The sequence below is a fragment of the Mustela nigripes genome, chromosome 3 (genome assembly GCF_022355385.1).
Source record: "Mustela nigripes isolate SB6536 chromosome 3, MUSNIG.SB6536, whole genome shotgun sequence".
Taxonomy (NCBI): domain Eukaryota; kingdom Metazoa; phylum Chordata; class Mammalia; order Carnivora; family Mustelidae; genus Mustela; species Mustela nigripes.
Window position 1 is genome coordinate 173,633,702 of NC_081559.1, and position 15,637 is coordinate 173,649,338.

At 35.8% G+C, this 15,637-nt stretch overlaps 1 pseudogene; it reads left to right on the forward strand.

Moving 5' to 3' along the window:
• The first annotated feature begins 10,146 nt into the window (after positions 1 to 10,146).
• Positions 10,147 to 10,642, forward strand: LOC132013249 (peptidyl-prolyl cis-trans isomerase A-like; annotated as a pseudogene).
• Positions 10,643 to 15,637: the final 4,995 nt, after the last annotated feature.

Consider the following 15,637-nt stretch of genomic DNA (forward strand, 5'->3'; position numbering starts at 1 on the left):
AATGATTCAAGCTATTGAGAACTTTATATAACTGCTGAACTATATATTACTGAAATACATATTACTGCTAAATCTTAATTCAAATGAAAAAAATGACATTTGAAATGAGCATTACTTAAATGTGCTTATGTTTATTATTCATATTCTTACTGTTTAATTTTGCTTAATATATAAGAAATAAAACTAAAAGCATTCCCTTACGTTTAAGAAGTTACCCTTGGATTATCAGAATAATGATATTTACATTGTAAGCTCTATTAAATTTTACTATTACATAAGCTATCATAGAAGTCCAGGAATTAAGGGCATATATTGAGGTACTAGTATTCATATCAGATATTCTTACTGGAGAAGAAAAGCTGTTAACAGAGGATTACCGGAACATAAAGGAGACACCACGTCAGTTTTTCAATTCTTATATTTTTTTAAAGATTCTCTAAAATCTCTAAAAATAGTATTTATTATTTACAATTATTATGTATAGTTATTTGTACTGTATGGAATTTTACATATGGAGGATAAGAAGAAATTCAGTTTCATGCTGTCATATTTAAGGAGATTAAAGATTGGAGTAAAGGGGCACCTGGGTGGCTTAGTGGGTTAAAGCCTCTGCCTTTGGCTCAGGTCATGGTCCCACATCGGGCTCTCTACTCAGCAGGGAGCCTGCTTCCTCTTCTCTCTCTCCCTGTCTCTCTGCCTACTTGTGATCTCTGTCTGTCAAATAAATAAATAAAATCTTTAAAAAAAATTAGAGTAAAGCCATTTAATTATTAATAAATTTGATGATTTGGTTAGAATGCTAGAGAAATTAAAAAAAAAAAAGTTATCTAGTTGTTGAGAGAAGAACCAAATAAATAGGTATTTCAGATTGGAGGAGGTCCACATACATTTTGCTTTCACAATATATTAGATAAAAGAGAGGTTTAGTTTTGAGGGATGCACAGTTCGAAAGAGCTTGGTTTGTTTGTTATTTAAGTGGAGAAGTGCATGTGTGTTTGCAGATCAAAGAGCAGAAAGGATAACATTAAAGACAGAAAATAGAATGATTGGTGACAGGAAGTTGGAGAGGAAGAATTCTTTCTTCACTTGACCCGGTGAAGAGGTAAGCTTTCAAAGCAAAAAGATGTGTCTTTGAAACAAGAGACCGGAAGAGAAAGCTTGGATTTGGTAAACAATTTCAAGTTCAGAAAAGAGGAGGAAAAAAATGAAGAAACTCATCAGAGTAGCCACAGAATTTCAGAAAGTAGGATGCAGAATTTTCTGCTAATTGTCCTAATATTAGAGATTGAACGTTCCCTATAGTGAAGTATTGGAAAGACTGTTTTGAGTAATAAGGGATCAATTAACAAACTGGTAACCATCAGGTCCAAGTTAAAAGGAGGAGACAATAGGCCAGGAGATCGCTGTTAAACTGAGGAAGCTGGAAAAGATTCACATAACTATGGAGGCACTCACAGGCATCATTTTCTTGTAAAGAGAGCAAAAGAGGAGAGAAAGAAAAAAAAGAAAAGTAAAAGTAGAAGATAAAAGAATCTATTAGTCCTCAAAGGGAGTTGAGCCTCTTATAAATTATATAAAGGAAACATGGTAATTCTATCATCTAAGTCACATATATGTATTTTCATAATTTACATGTCCGATAGCCCCATCAATAAACTATTGACTTGTGCAAGTCTTCCTTTCCCTTCCTCCCTTCTGTCCTTCCTTTCTAGTTTCCTTCCTTTTTTCCTTCCTTCCTTCCCTCTCTCCCTTCTTCCTTCCTATCTTCCTTTTTTCTCTTTCCATGCACAAATATTTTGGGTGCCAGATATATGCCGATCACCAAAGTGTGTAGTACAGACTTCTAATCATCTCCAAGCTAATAGGAAAGACACAGGCATAGAGTTTTGATTATAGAGCCATAGGGTATGACAGTGGCAAGGGGACAGTGTTACAGCAGAGCATGAACTCTTGAAGACACAGCATAATATTGTTTACAAATGGCCTTTGTCTCCCAACTGGCCCTTTCCTGAGACGCCTCCTTTACTCAATAGCTTGGCTATGTGACTTGTTTGGCAATAAAATGTAGATCAAAGTGACAAGGGAATGTTTTATAAACCACTGTAATCTCACTTTTTTTCTTTCTGTCACAAGATCCACAGTGTCCTAGAGAAAAGCCGCTCCTTAAGCCTTGATCCCAGAATGTAGAGTCCATGAAGCAGGACCGTAGCCGACCCACAATGGACATGCCCATGTGAGAAAAATAAACATTGGTAAGCTACTAAGACCCAGCCATTAAGAAGGTACGGTGTACTTTGGAGATGAAAGTTCAATGCAAATGTGTGCAAATAGAAATGGAAGGAGAAGTGAAGATAGGTATGGATTGAGAGGGGTTATGGGGGCGGGGGGTGGCAGGAAGCTGATTAATTTATGTCTCAAGTCAAAGAGACTTTTATTCTTAAAGTTAGAGTCTCTGGGGGCACCTAGGTGGCTCAGGCCATTAAGTGTCTGACTCTTGATTTCAGGTCATGATCTCAAGGTCCTGAGAAGGGCTCCAACCTCAGCCTAGAGTCTGCTTGTCCGTCTCCACCCCCAACTCTCTCTCTCATAAACAAACAAATAAATGAAACATACAGCCACAGAAAGAAGAAGGAGGCATATAGGATCAAGTTAGATTTTGAGATATACAACTCCAGTAGCCGTGTTTCGGTAAATAGATTGAAGGGGAAATGAGACTGAAAAAAGTAACCAAACAAGAGGATTTGTAACAATTTTATTCTGTGAAGATTTTCCAGGTTCTGATCCCTTTCAACACCACTCCTCCCACATACCTGTCCCCTTGCTCTGGACATTTGTGTATTTCCTGATCACTAATATTCTTCAGTCTTCTTAAGGTGGCTAAAGCCACTCAGCCCCAAGATATGAATTCTGAGTTATAGCTGATCTTTAGAAGTTTTCTTGAACAAATTAAGGGAAAGATTATCCTCCACCAAAACCACCTGATAAAGTATTTTTCTTTATGATAAAGTATGTTACCTACTGCCATACGGCCATTTCCAGATCAGGTCCCTGCAGAATTGTCTATGTGATAAAGTCCAGGGAGAGAGAAGAAACACTGTATCCCCATCAACAATCAATGGGAAGGAAAAAAAGAAAAAAAGCCCAAGTTTTTTCCAGAGGTCTGTCTTTGCTCCTGCAGTGGCCTTGGCCTCCTTCTGCATGTGTCAGTTTTGCATTTCACTTTCAACAGGAACTCTGTAGTCTGAGCAGGGACCTCTACGAGCCCCTCTCAGCATGATGGAAATTCACTTTTTGTTGCTGCCTGAGAGTGATCCAGGGGCTTGGAATCTGGAAACTGCCTCCCGCCCGCGCCACTGCAGGACCCAGACTTTTTAATCTCATTTTGGTTGGAACCTGCTTGAAGGCAGATAACGCAGGATTCTGTTACCTTCCTGAGGAACTGGGCCTGTTGAGGTATTTTCTTAACAGAAAAAGAGGAAGCATAGAAAAAGATAATGAAATTAAGCCTATTGTTGGCTCAAATTTCAAGGATCTTCTGGAACAGCATTTCTCTTGTACTGTTTGTGGAAGAAGAGCGAGTTTATTTCCACCATCATCTACCTAGCATGGAGTTGTACTTTAGTAAAATTTAACAAAATGGACTGCTAGAATAATAATGATGAAAAAGGCATATAGGGCGCCTGGGGGGCTCAGTCAGTTAAGCATCTGCCTTCGGCTCAGGTCACGATCTTGGGGTCCTGGGATGGAGCCCCACATCGGGCTCTCTGCTCAGCGGGGAGCCTGAATCTCCCTGACCTGGCTTGTGCTCTCTGAGGCGTGCCACGCGCTCCCTCTCTCACTCTCTCTCAAATAAATAAATAACCTTTAAAAAAAGACATGCAAAAAACAAGTCTAGATTTTTTAGATCCAGTAGGCATAAAATTGCTCTGCGAAGCTTCTATAGTTGTTTCCAAATATTTAGTCTTAATTTTTATATTGATATTGTTATAGACCAAAAAAAGTTTGCAGGCAACACCTACTTTAAAACCACCTTTTGATTAGAATAATAAAAGAGTACTAAAATCGTATTATGCAACATGTTATATAACATAGAAAATTCAGATCAAATTTTAAATAAGGAGGTAAATTATACAACCAACCATCTAAAGAGAGTTGTCCCGACAGCAGTATTGTTGAGCTCTTACTAAAATAAAGCTCTCTATACTGAAGTCCGTACTGCCATACGGCCATCTAATTTACAATAAGTCAGTAGCCATGTTTTAATCAAAATAATATTTCAAAAATAATATTTCAATTTAATTTCTCAATTCTTGTAAGTTTCATACTCATTCATGAATATGTATTTTGTACAGACTGAATAAATACAGCAAAAAGAAGAAACATTGAAATGGTTAAAAAATTCCAGTCTATGAAATAGAATCAGAAAACCAAACTCTCTCTCTCTCTCTCTTTTTTTTTTTGTATATGAAAGTGGCCAAGTTCTTATAAAGCAAAGAACAAATGAATAGCTAATTGGACTTGATTAGACAAGTAAAACTGCTAAGATTTAAACTCCTCCCCAAATTCATATATTGCTTCTATTTGACTACTGATCTTAAATAATGGAAAATGTTGTACTACATTGTGCTCCTACTTATCTCCAAAGAGAATCAATAAGCCATGGTGATTAGCAACATTTCAGTTGGTGGCATATTAAAGTACATTGCGACCTTTACCAATATTAAAACATTAATGATAATAATTGAAACATTATGTTTATTTGTCTCCGGGCTTCTGGCAACACCACTTGCAGCCGCAGTTAAGGCATTAGAGGAAATATAATTAAATTTCTCCATTGAGAAACCTCTCCAGGAATGCTAATGATGTGTTTCAACATGTTATTTATTCTACATAATAATTCTTCATGAAGTTTAATGATAGCTGCCTTTATACATAATAACTGATAAATGTGCTTTTAAAATACAAAGAGTTAGGAAGCTGACTACTTGCAAACAACTGGAGGTTGTTAACATATACTTCCATATTTCCATTTAAAAAGGACGTGCTTTGTATGGTCATAGAGTAAGAATGGGAGGGGTTAAGGATAAGCAGAGGTCCTCCGTGTTGTGTTAGGGAGAGATAATCTGCAAACTTTTATCTAGTAATAAACAATGTCATAGTGAGAGAGAACTTGATATTTTGGGCTACAGAAAGCTCTTCACTACAGGAGATACTACTGGGCGAGCGGATGCTCAATTCTCTCAATTTTATCGTACGAAAAAAATTAAATATAGATAAGAAAATAACAGCAACATGAACAAGAGAAAACCTGTGGAGTGAAAATTTGTTAACTCCCAGGAATTCAATAACACATAAGTTAGTCTTTTTGTCAAAAGGCTGCTTCCTACTGGGCCTCCGCGGGCCGTTTGTTCATATGCCAGAGCACCTGCTATTAATTTCTTACATCCCATCTCAGAAAGAACAATTCCTCTCTGTGTCTTTCTCACCTCTTACATCATGTTCTAGGAGGAGCATCTAAAAATAAACCGAGACAGACAGTCGGGACACACGGGTTTTCGAACAAAAATTCTGCATTATTAGCCCCTCAATTTTATATTTGGAAGCGTTCAAAAGTAACTTTAGTAAAATAAAAGGTTATTAATTTGCTCAAGCCATAAAGCTAGCAGGTGGTTGGGCTGGAACACAGATTTCAATCTGTCTGATTTCAAGCTTATTCATGTAACCAACACTCTATAACCATAGAGAAAATCTGCTTCCAAAGAATCTTCACGGTGCTCGCTTCGGCAGCACATATACAAAGAATCTTCAAGTATGCTTCTTTAATTAAGCTATTTGCTAAGAGCTGGTTATAACAGTAAACATAATTTTGTTTGGCCCTTCATTTTATAGGCTAAATATGCCATTTTCTTAAGACTTCTATGAAGAATTGTTACCTTGGAAAATGGGTTTCATCCTTTTATCTCAAACAATAGACAACATCTCTAACATTCATCTCTGGATGGCATTCTCTTCATACATTCCTCTGTGAAATACTTTCTCAAAATGTTCATTTCTGATCTGCTTATTAGAGGGAAGCTTTCCAACTGGTGCACTTGTTTCTTATATGGAGACACATCAAAATTAATAGTGGAAAAGCAGATGGCTGAAGGAATCCCCCCATGAGAGGATCTCATTTTGTAGGACACACACGTGGTTGTAAAGGAATAAAATATGAGGGACAACCTCATGGCACTCTGAAATGAAAGCCAGAAACCACAGGCCAAGAAAAGGATCTTTACGTTTCCTGAAAACCATTCCCGCCCCCCCCGCCCCCAAGGGACTGATTATACTTTTGAGTCAATCCTTCCTATCATTACTTACACCATTTGCTACTACATCTATTTATGCAACTTTGAGGTAAGTTGAAAGGATATGGAAGAATTTTTTTTTTCAATCAGATAGATTAGGAAGAGTCTCTTTATTATCAGGAAATTATTATCAGAAAAAATGGATAAGCTATTTTGCTATCAAACATTTTCCTAACAAGTGGCCAAGGTTAAATACTTATAAAAGTTTTATTTGCTTTATTGTTTTTCACAAAGTAATTTCACGACAATGTTCATAAGCAAGTTTTGTTGTGTATTTTTGACCCCTCAAAATCTGAGTTGTAACACATTTGCTTCTGAAAATTAAGAATGTATTTTTTTTCTTTGGAAAGAATATATTTTTGGAATTTAACTTAGCAGGAAAAATTGCAATTGTAAATTTTACTATGATTTCTTTCTCCTAAAAAAAGTCTAAAAGAAATATGTGCCGTGGGTATTTAATGCCCTCAAAAGACACAATAATTTTATAATTGATTGCTTCTGATTTGGGGTTAAATAAGGCCTTCAACAATTCTGTCTTGACCTAGAATTTAACCAGAAGACAAGATACTGCAGAGGAGAGAAAACCAAATATCAGATCGTGAAACGTGGCTTTCTAAGATGCCCTGGGAAATTCCTCCCCCTAGAAAAAGGAGGTGATGATACTGGTGGTAATTGGGGAAAAGCAAACGGAGTCATAAGAGAGCTGTACAAGAATGTAGAGTTCATCCTCTAATTCTTGATTTGGTCATAAATATGTGACTTCAGGGAAAATCAGTTAACCTCCCATTAATTTTCCCTGTGATAATATACTAAAATGTTCATTTGAATTTATAGAGCCTGCATCTTTTTTACCCATTTTTGTACTTTCTTTAGCATAGTGTGCATTGATCTGTCTGATTGTGTGTATATGTGTGTGTGTGTGTGTGTGTGTGAGTGTAAATTTCAAGGCATCAGGGGATCCTGGGCTTCGTTAGTCTAGGGGAAATGGGCAACTCCTTATAGTCATAAAAATTAATCTTGTCTATCACCCTAGATCATAAATGGAAGTATATTAAATTTTATAAATTGTGGGAAAAATATATGGAACATTAATTATATATGTAGTTAATGCCCATGACAGTATAACTGTCCATAAGAACAGATTTTTACATCTTCTATGGGAGTTGCCAGTAAATAATATATAAAATCCTTATAAAACATAGATCACATAGGAATAAATATTCTCTCATCTGATTTAGATAAAATAACAATTTTCTATGTCAATAAGAAATGCAGGACTGTTTCATATATATGTGTGATGGAATATTACTATATATATACATAGTATTTATACTATATATATATATATATATTACTATATATATATATAAACAAACACCACTTCTTCTTTATCCATTCATCTGTTGAAGGACATCTCAGCTCTTTCCACAGTTTGGCTATTGTACACATTGTCGCTATAAACTTTGGGGTGCATGTGCCCCCTTCTTTTCACTACATCTTTGTCTTTGGGGAAAATACCTAATAGTGAAACTTCTGAGTCATAGGGAAGCTTTATTTTTAATGTCCTGAGGAACCTCCATACTGTTTTTCAGAGTGGCTATACCAGCTTATATTCCCACCATAAGTGTAAGAGGGTTTCCCTTTCTCCACATCCTCAACATTTGTTTCTTAATTGTAGCTACTGTGTCTGCAGCACCCCTACAATAAGTAAGTATTTTGAGAACCATTATGCACTGCCTTTCACCCATCATCATGTCCCTTACCTACGTTCCTCTGGTCACACACGCAGAAGTTCTCATCCCTGATTGCTTTAGACAGTAAGTCCCTGTTTAGACTCATTTCCTTTGAGTTAATCTAAAGGAACTGCTTGTTTATTTTGTGATGTTCCTAACTAGAGTTAGAGATGTGACCCACAAACCAACTTTTCATTATTTGAACAATCCTAATAACACATACAGTTGATTTAACCTCTGTCCCCTCTTTCCAATACATAAGTGCTTATATTCTGAAAAGCAAATAGAAGATTCCTTCTATGCTTTTTGTTTATGTTTCTTTATTGTTTGCAGGAGATACTATCTATGCAGCTCAAAGTGTGCATTGTCTAAGATTAAATTCAGATGTTATACTTTACTCTTCAGGTACTGACTCAGTCTTGGAGTTCATCTGAGTGAATAAGTAACAGGAGGGCATGGAGAGCTTAATGGGACAAAACAAGTAAATCACTTGTTAAACATAATTTTCTTAACATATAAAGTATATTATTGATCCATATTTTAGATGTGTTGGTGATTCCATGGTGGTCTATGTAACATTTAATAAAAGTACAGAGTTAACAGTTTTTCAAAGGTTTCAATTTTTGATGATAATCTTGGATTGGAATCTCAATTTTGATGTAAACTTGTCAACTTGTTGTATGACCCTTAGGTGAGTAGCTTAATCTTTTAAAGAATTATTTCTTTATCTATCACATGAGGGTTTTAGGTTTCATATTCTTGTGGTTTAAAATTTCATGAACTCTTGTCCCCTGGGAACCACAAGGACTAGAGTGTTGTGTGCAGGCAGGGAGAGGCATCCTGGCAATCATTTCAGTTCCTGTAGGCAAAGAAGAAATTCTCCCATCCCACATTAGTATACAGATGGAGTTGTAGTAACTGCTTTAATACATATTTTAACATGATGTTTGTGAGAGTATGAAGATTTAAAATAAGGTTCCTGCCATGATGTTGTCTGAAGATGTTTTTACTGTTGTGTTTTTGTCTAACATCTAGGGAAGGGAGCAGTTCAAGTGACTTCTCAATGTGCTCAATATAGCTTGATTATATGTATATAAAAATCACAAATTCTAGTGTTCAATGGTTCATATTACACAGTTCTAATAGTTCTTAGGGGTTTACATATATTTGTTATTCTAATAAAATTTTGGTTACTATTTTGCTCATGCCCCTAGAATGACAATAAAATTTTGGTTTCCTCTTAATGATACTCAGGTTTATTTCTAAGATAAATAGTTTCAACATAACCTATACAATTATGCAACACTTTACTTTATACTTTATTTCAATATACAATAAACAATATTTTGATACTTTATGAAATATTTTATGTGATAATTTTGGTAATATCATAATAAGGACCATGTTCATTAATTTGTGATTACTTAAAATACATCAACACTTGTATAAAGATGCATTCAATCTACATAATCTGTAGAGGATACTATTTTTTGACTGACACAAATTATTTCAGACATTGTAAGTACCCCAAATAAGTTTATGAAAATGTTTTGCTTCCAGAAGCTATGTTTTGGAAAGATGTGCAGAGTTTGGTGATTTTGGCTTGCTTTTTGCTCCATTTGTTGGCTATTGTGTATATTTTTAATAGGAAGGTAACATATACAGTTTAACAAGAAGCTGCTGCCTCTCAGTGGGACCTCATGCTTTGCTACCCCTTTGCTACCTTTGCTATCACTTGAGCAATCTGCTACAGCAATCCTAGACTACATTCATTCTTTGCAATGCACTCCACTGTTTCACATTTTCCTATCTCACCCATGATTGTTTCTTCTTTTTCAATGCCTTTTACATCAAGGCCAACTAGAAAACTACCACCTTGAAGGTTAACCTTAAACCTAATTTTCTTAGTCAAATACTGAAATCATCTAAGTAGTTTGGAATATTACAATAAAATATTATGGAATTGTAAAGAATTAGAGGCAAAATATCTGTAAGTGATGATATGGGAGATAAGAAGATTATACTGTAAAAAGCAAATTATGGCTTGTAGATACTGCTGCCCAGCCATGGTCAATCCCATCATGTTCTTCCACATCATGATGGGTGGTGAGCCCTTGAGCTGCATCTCCTTTGAGATATTTGCAGACAAAGTTCTAAAAGCAGCAGAAAACATTTGTGCTCTGCATACTGGAGAGAAAGGATTGATTATAAAGTTTCCTGCTTTCACAGGATTATTCCAGGATTTATGTGCCAGTATGGTGACTTCTTCACAAACCATAATGGCCCTGGCAGCAAGTTCATCAATGGGGAGAAATTTGATGATGAGAATTTCATCCCAAAGCATATGGGTCCTGGCATCTTGTCCATGGCAAGTGCTGGACCCAATACAAATGATTCCCAGTTTCTCATCTGTGTTGCCAAGACTGAGTGATTGGATGACAAGCATGTGGTCTTTGGCAAGGTGAAAGAGGGTGTGAATATTGTGGAAGCCTGGAGGGCTTTGGGTCCAAGAATAGCAAGACCAGTGACAAGATCACAGCTGCTGACTATGGACAGATCTAATAAATTTAACTTGTATTTTATCTTAACTTATCAGACCATTCCTTCTGAAGCTCAGGAGAGCACCCCTTCATCCCCATCTGCTGGAAATATCCTATAATCTTTGTCCTCTAGCTGCAGTTCTATGAGTTTTATATTTTCCTTATTCCCCTCCACGTCTAGCTGGATTACAGAGTTAAGTATGATGATGAAATAAAAACTGAACCAAAAAAAAGTAAATTATGTTAACCTTTATTGAAAAAAGTAAATGTACATATCCACATTTTTATATGTAAAATACTAATGAAAGCATTAACAGTACTTGGATCTGGGGTAAGATTGAAACACTTCCCTCATATACATTTTTATTTTTATTTTTTTTTATTTTTTTTTAAAGATTTATTTATTTATTTATTTATCAGAGAGAGAGGGGGGCAGAGAGCAAGCACAGGCAGACAGAGAGGCAGGCAGAGGCAGAGGGAGAAGCCGGTTCCCTGCCGAGCAAGGAGCCCGATGTGGGACTCGATCCCAGGACGCTGGGATCATGACCTGAGCCGAAGGCAGCCGCTCAACCAACTGAGCCACCCAGGCGTCCCACCTCATATACATTTTTATTTGAATATTTTGCTATATTCATATGTTACTTTTCGATTAATAATGATTTTAAAATATCCTTCACACTTTTGTTTTCTTCTCTCACTCAAGCAAAATTAATCATGACTTGCCTGTATCTTTAATTTTTAGTCTTCAGATCCTTTGTGTCTAGTACTTTAATAAGAATTTCAAGGAACTTTATACCACTTGACATATTTTTAGAGGAACATCTAAAATTTCTCATTGGACATGGAAAAAGTTGCAAAGACTTCATAAATTACTTCTTTCTTATTGATTGCAAAATTCTCTTTCTGTCTCTGGATTTAGATAATTTGACTATGTATCTAGATGTGAATGTCTTTACATTTTCCTTCTTGGAGTTTCTTAAGCTTCATGGATAAGCGGACTAATATTCTTAATCAAATCTAGCAAGTTTGAGCCATTATTTCTTCAAATGTTGTTCCTGTTTCCCTCCCCCGGACCCCCTTTCTTCTTTTTCTCCTCCTCCTCCTCTTTCTTCTCCTTCTTTTTTTTTTTTTTTTTTTGTCTTCTTCTAGAAGTCCCTTTATGCATACGTTTTTATGATTGATGTTCAAGCTTTAAATAATATCTATTGACAGCTCTGGAAATCAAAGTCCTTCCCACCCAGCAGGATTTGTTGTTGCTGCTATTTGTCTGCTTGATAGTGACTTTCCTGTACTAATTCTGCAAAGTCTAAATCCCCTGTCAATGTGGCCACTGAATTCCATGCTTGAGCATCTTGGTTATCCAATAATTTCACTGAGATATTCTTATATTCTTTGAAGCCATAAGTCTCCGGCTTTGCTGAGGGGTACTGAGTGTGTGTTCATTTAAACTTTTAACATTCTAGTGGGGAGTCTCCAAACTGCCTTAGGCATCATCTTCTGCTCAGACAGAACCTCAAAATCAGCCAAAGATAAGAGTTTGATGCCTTTTTTGATCTTTCCTGGATATGTGCATGTCCTTCTAGGTTTCCAGATATATGTAAGAGTTTTCAAAGCTCTCTCTGACTATTTGATTCCTCAATTTGCCCCCCCTCCCACCTTAGGATTTCTTTTTCAGCCTTTGTTAACTCCAGTTGATAATCCCATCTCAGGTAGCTGTAACTTAAACAATTGGTGCTGATTATTTTTTTTTCAAAGGCTCTGTAGGTAAGGCTGTTCATACCAGAGGAAGCTCTCAGTCAGATTAAATAGAAAGAAACCAGGAAAACTGAGCTTTTCTGGGGAATTTTCAGGCAAGTCAAGTAGTGACAATTTTCTGGGATGATGTTTTTGGTGAACCCCAAATATATCTGTCCTGCCTCCTCCAATGGCAGGTTTCTGGCTTTCCTTCTATTGCTATGAGAGTGTTGGTTTTCAAGGCTACCACAGAGCTGGGCGGGGGAGGATATGATCACGGCAAAGTAAAAGACAAGAATTGTTCTTAAAGAGACTCTGCTTTTTCTTTTTCTTTCTTTTTTTTTTTTTTTAATAAAGAATCATCGGATTTCTTCAAGCTTTCCATTAATTTTAAGATTTCAGAAAAAGTTGAATTTGACCATATGTGCAAGTTTTATTGTTTTTATAGGGGGCAGAATTTGAGAGATCCTTACTCTACCATTCCAGAAGTTGCCCCTCTGAGTATACTTATATTGGAAATGGTAAATAAAGATGTCTCCCAATGTAGCTGATGTAATACTTGTCCACTAGATTGACTTTCTTTGTTCATATCCATGCTGTGTGTGCTTTTTCTTCAACTAGGTTCATGATTTCTTTGAAGTAATGGGCCATGCCTTATTTATTTTTTACTGCCAAATACAATGTATAGTAACTGCTCTGCAGATGTTAAATGAATGATTAAATAAACACACAAAATTTCATATTCCCTTTATTTTTGTCATTCTGTATTTATAAACCCCCCAGCAGTCTTCTCCAACATCATCTTGCGTAATCTCTATTCAAGCTATGCTGGTTTTCTTTCGTGTTCTTATATGTATCTCTCCTCTCAAGACCTCTACAAATATTCTTCTTTTTTTCCTTCCCTTTAATATTTTTGCCTTGATTAAATTCTATCCATAATTCAAAATATAATTCATATTCCACTTCTTTAGAAACACTTATATTGACTCACTCTTCTAAGATTAAGGAGGTTCCCCTTGCCATGTGCCTGTGTGAGATATATATGTAAAATCACAGCGTTTAGGGGAGTAAAGGAAAATTAACGTAGCTTTAGTTTCTAAAGCATTTATCTTAAGTATATATGCGTGTATATGTATATGTACTAATTTAAAAGTTTAGTATTCACTTCATATTTCATGTCCATCAGTTATATTGATAATAGCCATGTACTGTAGATTCTTATTAGGCATTTAATATACATTTTATAAATAGCAATATCTCATTACAATTTTGAGTAGGTTATCATTTATCCATTAATTTGAACCACTGAGAAAAGAGACTCTATGTGTCAAGGTTATGAGATGCTAAAAGGCGGCATTTAATTATGCTATATTTGAATATGGAAGTTGAGAAAGAGCATGATATGGAGCTAATGGACCAGCAAAAATGCAAAGTACCATTCAGCACTAAAGTAATTGGGCAGAACAGTGGAAAAGACTACGATAAAAGATTACTTCATTAATTTTAAAATTAAAGGGCAAGATAAGGTGGTCACTATCATAGGGTTATTAAGGTAAAACAAGCTAATCAGCACATTTCAAATGTGAAATTGTCAGCTAATCATCCAATGATTACCAATTTCTGAAGAGTACAAAAGAAAGCAATTTATTCTCACTTTATCAATCAAATCATGCAATCAAATGTTTTACTGAAGGGAAAAAAAAACTTCTTAATTTATTTTTATCTTTCCTTAATATAATTTAACTATCATGCATTGCTAGGCAAACTATAAGAATATGGTAATTTTTATTTCATCTGCATAAGCATCAGAAAAAATGACTTTCTTATCAAAATAATGTTAAATTTCAAAGTCTTTCAAGCTTGACTACACTAACATAGTGATTGTGAATGTGAACCACAGACTCAATTATATCCTCAAATCTCTCTTACAGAAAAGCTTTACTAGGAGAAATCTTATAAGCATATTATATCATAAACACCTAACAAAAAGTCAGCACGCAGACTGCTACATCTAGAAACTTGAGGGAAACCTATAACAGAGAGAAATTAGTTTTTAAAAAGCACAAAACAAAGTTGAAAAATTTTTACAAGGACATATCTTAAATAGAGTAGCAAATAAAGAAAAAAAGCTAGATGAAGAAATGTTCAGATGATTATACAGGGGACCTATATTCCTTCAGTTTACCTAACAGAAGGAATAAAGAGAGAGAGAGAATTTAATGAACTCTGATGAGCATATAAATGAAAAAGTTATGTATAAAATTCATAAATATCAGGTAGGTAGACAGATAGATAATGGATGAATAATAAATGCATAGATAGACAAATGGAATTTTCTCCTGGATGTGATAGGGTATCAGGGAGTAGAGGTCCGCTATAGTAAAAACAAACAAACAAAAAACAAAAACAAAGGAAACAAATAAACTGAACCATTCAAATTCTCAAGCTTTCTCTCTGGATTCAATTTCTGGGCTGTATAAGCAGGGAGGGAAAAACCAAATAAGGCATAATAGTTTTGTGGTTATTTTTTTTAAGATTTTATTTATTTATTTGACAGAGATCACAAGTAGGCAAGGGCTGGGGGTGGGAAGCAGGCTCCCCACTGAGCAGAGAGCCTGATGCGGGGCTTGATCCCAGGACCCTGGTATCATGATCTGAGCCAAAGGCAGAGGCTTTAACCCACTGAGCCACCCAGGCAGCCAAGACATACTAGTTTTAATGAATGAAGTAACTGAGACAGATGGGAATTGTGTGGCAGGGCTATGCAGAAGAAGGGGTATGCAATAAGGGAAGTCTCAGGAGACCGTTTAGGTCTTTGCTGAATACACAGAAGTATATGCATAGGGTGAAACCACCAGTCTGAGCAGGAGTGATCAGAGAACTGGGAACTAAGTGATTTCTGGAGCAGTCATAATTCTGGGAACTGTTTGAATTTCAATCAACCAGAGAGTTTAGTTTTCAAAGATCACTTGGGGACTCTTAGAAACCATAGAGACCAATGGCCTAACCTTAGTGTTTAGGCTAACTCCTTAGTGTTTAGGCTAAGTAGACAAGGCTGCTCTACACCTAATATCATATAGCTTAAAAACCAGACTCCAAAGGATAAAATTTAACCAAAGTAACTTAACTGCCTGCCAATGCGAGCTATAGTTCTCTTTCAAGAAAGATAACAAAATCCAGACACACAAAACATAAAATTCAAAATATCCAAGATCAAAGAAGCAAGAATATGTAATGAATACCTAGGAGAAAAATTACTCAACACACATACACACACACACAC